Source organism: Bombus bifarius, unplaced genomic scaffold (genome assembly GCF_011952205.1).
Source record: "Bombus bifarius isolate JDL3187 unplaced genomic scaffold, Bbif_JDL3187 scf7180000009526_frag, whole genome shotgun sequence".
In the NCBI taxonomy this organism is placed as follows: Eukaryota; Metazoa; Arthropoda; class Insecta; order Hymenoptera; family Apidae; genus Bombus; species Bombus bifarius.
The window spans coordinates 1-6278 of NW_022885177.1; the positions used below are offsets into that span (position 1 = coordinate 1).

General features: G+C 39.3%; 1 long non-coding RNA gene across 3 annotated transcripts; it reads left to right on the forward strand.

The window, feature by feature from the left end:
• Window positions 1-403: 403 nt before the first annotated feature.
• On the forward strand, window positions 404-6067 carry LOC117215328. Of its 3 annotated transcripts, none has more exons than XR_004489069.1 (5): window positions 404-688; window positions 815-1040; window positions 1112-1336; window positions 1417-5838; window positions 6023-6067. It is a non-coding gene; the product is annotated as an uncharacterized LOC117215328 (long non-coding RNA). The 3 variants fall into 3 exon arrangements; XR_004489068.1 differs by lacking the exon at window positions 404-688 and having other exon boundaries at window positions 695-1040; window positions 1417-1524; window positions 3628-5838; XR_004489067.1 differs by lacking the exon at window positions 404-688 and having other exon boundaries at window positions 695-1040.
• Window positions 6068-6278: the final 211 nt, after the last annotated feature.

Consider the following 6278-nt stretch of genomic DNA (forward strand, 5'->3'; position numbering starts at 1 on the left):
TTTATTAAAAAATTGTGTAACTATTAACATTACCTATAACATACGTAAATAGTGTCATATTTAAAATATTACCCATGATTAAAAATTTTCAATGTTATTAAATTCTTTATTGAGGAAGCTAAATTATAATAAAATTATAGAGTTTACAAAGGATTTTAATAATGAAAAAATATTTATTTTATATAACATTTATTAGACATTAGTTAGATATAAAATAAGAATAATATAATCATAATAATCATATATCTAAGATAAAAGTTGATCTCTATGATCATTAACATGGTGTTGCTTTTTCCTCACACCCTCCTGCTACACGCTTCGAAGCAGAACATACAGCGAGTAGATATTACGGAATCAGATCCAATAGCAAACAATACAATATGTATAGAACTCTAACCATGGAAACACCAACACCTTTGGTAGCCGAAGTTATGCACAAGTAACTAACCAATCGCCACCCTTAACACCAACATAGCCAAATCCATCAGTAATACGCTCAAGCAACCACCGTTACGATACTAACTAACGGCAATTACTTCCAGATGTAGCAGTATATGCACCACTGCGAACAGGCAGTACATTGACAGAGATTATAGAAGTAGCATTGGCAACTACTACTTATGAACCAAATAACAGGCAAACAAAAATAATTCCGCAAGACTTTCTTGACAAAATCAGAGGGAAAAAGGTAAGCGAAAGCAAAATGACAAAAACATAGAGCACGTGAAAGCAAAAAAACATCTAAACAAACTTGCAAAGGAAATAGAAAGTAAAATAAAAGATCATAATAATAACGAATTCTCAAAATTCATAGATTCACTTTCTGCGTACGAGAATTCCAACTATTTCCTATGGAAAGCCACGAACAAAATAAAGGAGCCAATTAAACTAATCCCAGCAATCAGATTAACGGACAACACATGAGCCAGAAGCAACGAAGAGCAAGCTGAAGAATTTTCCAACCACCTTTGTTGAAGTTATCTCTTCGAGGAACGCGTGATGAATGTGTAACAGAAATATATTTAAGTATAAGTGTAACTGTAAGTATAAGTATAAATATAAGCATAAGTATAAGTACAGTGTATACTAATCCAGAACCACACTGTGGCAGCGTTACATTACAACAGAGCTTCGAAGCCATGAGTCTATGGGTATTTATATAATTACGAAAACTGGCCCGTCTATATATACCCTGCTGCACCATCTGTGCATGGCATATTCCTAAAAAAGGCTATGAGACTGAGAGGCCCTTCAAATTGATTTAGAGCTAAACAATACTCAATAGCATCGGGGACTAAGAGAACTAAATACTAGAGAAGATGTAGTTTTCCTAGAAGTGAGTATTACTTCAACACCCTCCCTAACACTCGAAATCTTTACAAACGATTACTTTTTAACATCATTGTTATTTTTCAGACCTAATTTTTGTCGTAAATATTGAAATCTTGGTTTCGGTAACGCCTTCGTAAATATATCTGCTTGTTACGTCCGGCGACTCTCTACACAAAGCAGACTCCACGCCACGTGAGTTCTATTAGAAACAGTGACAATGACTGTTTTGTATCGTATCTGGTTATATTATTTATTGTTCTTACTTGGTGCCCGATTTTTGTTAGTTCCTTGCATATATTTTTGGTGTTTGTTCTTGGGTATAGATCTCTAATTACTACTTTGTGGTTCTTTTCTGTTTTGAGCTGGTATGTATGATGTATAGTATGTTTAATACTTGCGCCACTTTTCGAAAGATTTTTGGAGTATTTGTTTGCACTTTGACTTGTTCCAGTTTTAATTCCTTTATACTGTAGTTTTCTCTTCCGACAGTGTTGTTTAATAGTTCAATAAGGGTATCTGTTATTTGAGCATGAATGTAGATCGGTGGTGGTTTAACGATATGTGTTGTCATTTCTTCCTCTGAACTCGTATCTTCGTCTTTTATCAGTGAGCTGAAAGAATTTCGGAGTGGGATGTCCTGTAGCCACTGGTGCATTTCTGTATCGGGAATTTTTATAGCGCTTGTATTTAGGATTATTTTACGCCTTTTGTGAGCTGTTGCTACCTTCCAGTTTTCATCTTGATAGGATAGTTCGTTATTGTACCTATTTTCTTCCTGCTTTTGCAACGTTTCCATTTCTTTTATAGGCTTTCCTGTTCTTTGCTAATTGGTTGTTTTCTGCTTAACGTATTTGTAGCTTGATTTATGAAACATATGTCACCCTTTTTTGTTTGGCGGCGGTATTGGTTGTTGCATTTTGAAACTTTTACCATGTGACAGTGTTCGTTAACGTTTTAACCTCCTAAATTCACTATTTATCGCACTAACACTGGAGCACATTTACTCGCGCCTGTTTACCTCGACTGCTCGGGCAGAATTGTCATTACAATGCAATTATCTATATTGTTACATCGAGGCCTTTCTTCTATTTTGTCCGGCAATTTTCATTTTTAACGTGATGAACATTTTCTTCTACATCATATTTTAAAATTTGTTAACAATCACTGTTTACAAATTGACGGCAAGTACCTGATTTGGGGTTATACGTTCTATATACATCGAACGTAACAATAAGGAACACAGAAAGCAACTGAGATATAACACGATATTGAAATTAGAAATTAATTACACCCTCGTAGCGGTGCCTGCATCAACTTGGACTAATTCGCAAACGATGGAAGTTGTATATGTTAGAGCGAAAAGAAGCCTCGCGTATTCAATCTCAGAATGTCATGTCCGAAGGAAGTCCATCTCCAACGTAGCTAATCGAACTATGCGTCTAATCGAACTTTTCGGGGTTACTTTCATGTTCGGTATCATTTTGATCAAAAGAACCTCAACAATTCAATTAAAACAACATTTTGTCGATGAAATAAAAGATGTAGAAGCTTCATTTTTTCTATCGAAGAGATCTTAACAAAAGAACGATAACAGGTTGTACCTTAATGCCTCGATGAAAGAAATTTTATATTTTAACGTTTCAACATTTTAATGATGCAATAGTATAATATTTTAATAAGAAGGGAGAAATGGTACGTTCGTGTACGATTTTATACTTTCAATCGGCAAAAATGATGTTGGAAGGGTAGAAAAGCTATTGAAAAACATTTGGATAATTTCTCATCGAAGCATCTGCAAATAGATCTTAATTCGATCTGAGGCGTCTATGTTGTCTGTAATAATTGTAGCTGCTGGCTGTAGATGTCGCTGCTGGGGTACTGCTATATTTTTCTAATTTAGATGCGTGGAAGAAAAATCGGACTACGGGCGCCGGGATTCGAATCCGAGTCCCGAACGTTCGTAACCTAAGGCGCTAACCACTGCGCTACCGTTGTCCGGTATTAGTTAGTGGCGGTATTTGTTGTCGAGTGCCGCGACAGATCTATCGGACGATGGCCCGCGGCCGGTTCGATCGTAACGTCGATTAACATGTATCAACGGCTGGACCCGCTAGTAACATCAAAATACAATTTCTTTTGTCAAGGGGAAACATTGAATTATAGGCTCGCCCTATCAACTCAAAATCAACTTCAAATGACGACTAATTGGACACTTTGAAAAGTTTCATATACATCACGATCACGATAGACATTACGCAGGACGATTAATTCGTTTCTAAGTTTCTCTTTGTACAGAACCATACCGTCGACCGATGGGTCCGCGGTAGAAAACGGTAACAAGGAAGGATGGCCGCAGGAAATCCCTGACTCCTAAAGCCGCGAGCAAGGAGGTTGGAGCGGAGGAAGCGGCGATTGAAGCCATGAACTTAGGTGATTAAGATTAAGGGTGCGCACCCTCCAGAACAATCTGGGACAGTCAAGACCTGCTTTTCCAAACCATTCTGGAGAGCACGGTTGCCCTAGCGGTGGTGGCCGAGCCATACAGAGTCCTGGACGCTCCGGACTGCGCCGGAGATACAGACGGCTGTCACCTGGACATCAGCGCCGGCATCGTCCGCCCACAGGGATCCGCTGGAGCGCGGCAACGGATACGCAGCGGTCGAATGGTCAGGAATGGTGGTAGTGGCCGTATATGTGTCGCCCAACAGCGAATGGACAGCGTTCGAGGAGTTCTTGGACGGGGTAGGCGACTGCCATTACGATTACGAGATATAGTATTACGTTAAATTGAATTACGTTATATCATATTACGTTTTGCCGTTCCTTCACATACTGAGCAGAAGGCGAACGTTACCATGATCGCGGACAGATATTAAGACAGGTAGAGTGGGGATATGGTAAGAATAGAAAGGGAGGCAAGTGGGTCAACACAGCAGTTGCCCGTAACCAGTCGTCAGTAGGAATCGCAACCAGAGAGTTCTGAAGAAGTCGCTGGTCAAGAAAGTAAACGAACTGCGGAACGAAGCGCCGCGTATTAAGTTGGCAGCCTTCACGTAATAGAGTACATTCAGTAATATAGTATTACGTTATATAGTATAACGCTATAACGCATTACGTTATATAGTATAAGTAAAATCCAATGCAACCACAGCTATCAATATTGAAGATTAAATATGTAATTGAACGAATCTCCGCTTCTATTGAGGATATGTAGACAATTCGATGCGCGTTATACTCCACGTTTGATGCCAAATACAACGCACATCATCTGGTTTGCGCTATGTTCACTCTTTTCCTGTCAAATCCGATGCAATTATAATTTTTAATGCTCAAGGCTAAATATTCAATTCTACGAATCTCCGCTGCTATTGGACAAATTTCGACAATTCGATACGCGTTGTACTCCACATTTGCTGCTTTACACAGCGCACATCAGTCGGTTTGCACTATGTCATCTCTTTTGCCTGTCAAATCCGATGCAGTTAGAATTTTTAATGCTCAAGGCTAAATATTGAATTCTACGAATCTCCGCTGCTACTCAGGATACATAGGCAGCTCGATGCGCGTTGTACTCCACATTGGCTGCTTTATACAGCGCACTTCAGTCGGTTTGCACTATGTCATCTCTTTTCCCTGTCTAATCCAATGCAATTAGAATTTGTAATGCTCCAGGCTAAATATTCAATTCAACGAATCTCCGCTGCTATTCGGGATACAGAGGCAGTTCGATGCGCATTGTACTCCATATTGGCTGCTTTATACAGCGCACATCAGCTGATTTGCATTGTGTTAATCCTGGACCCTGTCAAATCCAATGGAGTTAGAACTTTTAATGCTCGAGGTTAAATATTGAATTCCACGAATCTCCGCTGTTATTAGGGATACCTAGGCATGTTGGGTCCCAAAGGTGCTAGTGGTATCATTGGTTACACTGTTGCATTGCACTGTTCACGCCCAGTAGTGCCAAGTGCCAACTCCTCCTCCAAGTCGGTGGGGCTGGTAAATTCTGACTTGTCAGTGGCTACGTAGATGGCGACGTGGCTTAAGAACTCATGGCGTAAACAATCACACGTCGCAGACCCGATCGGGTGTCGTGGCGGGTTAAGCCTTTCGTTACTGGCGGCTTCTCCTGCGTGACAAGCGCTCTGCGCCAAAAAGAAAAAACTTTCCTCGAAACAGGGTATTTATAACTTCTTAACACACTCACTTTTAATTGAAATTTGGGTAGGCCTACTTTGGGGGGGGAGGACAATCGTCTCCCCTAACGCCACATTTAGTTAGTTAGTTCATAGGATAGGCCTAACGAGAAGACGCGGGGAGTGTACCGGCAGTAATTTCCAAGAGGTCTCGGGCACTGCTGCCAAACGTGTAGGTTGGCCACCGTGGAGTTTTTGTCAGTAGGAGTCTGGAACTACTCCACTAATTCTCCAGAATGCAGCGGAGTGTCCATGAGGATTTCTCCACGTAGAAGAAAAAAAGAAAGAAGGTGTTGAAGCATATAAATAGGTGATATATCGTATTTCAATTCTTTGAATTTTGTTTGAATTATTGTTAATTACAATCACAATTTCTGATAATATCATGCACACGATTAAGTGTAACCACGTTCTTAATCGTCATCGTTGTCAATTACAATTATAATTCCAAGTTTACTTACATTCATTTTAACGAAACCAATGTTTACTGCTAGAACACGCACATATTCGTACAACGATGTTAAAAATCTGAGCATAATGGAAATTTACGTACAGCAGATACTCACAGGAAAAACCAACGAGACTACTAATAAAATCAATGAATTAGAAAAAAGGAGCTATAGACAAATATCTTATAATATACCGTGGCATAATCTGCAATTTATTATAAAATAATTGATCCGAGCAGTATCAATTATAAAAGAAGATGGCTGAATATGATAGACACTGTCGAATACTAATCAAATATAA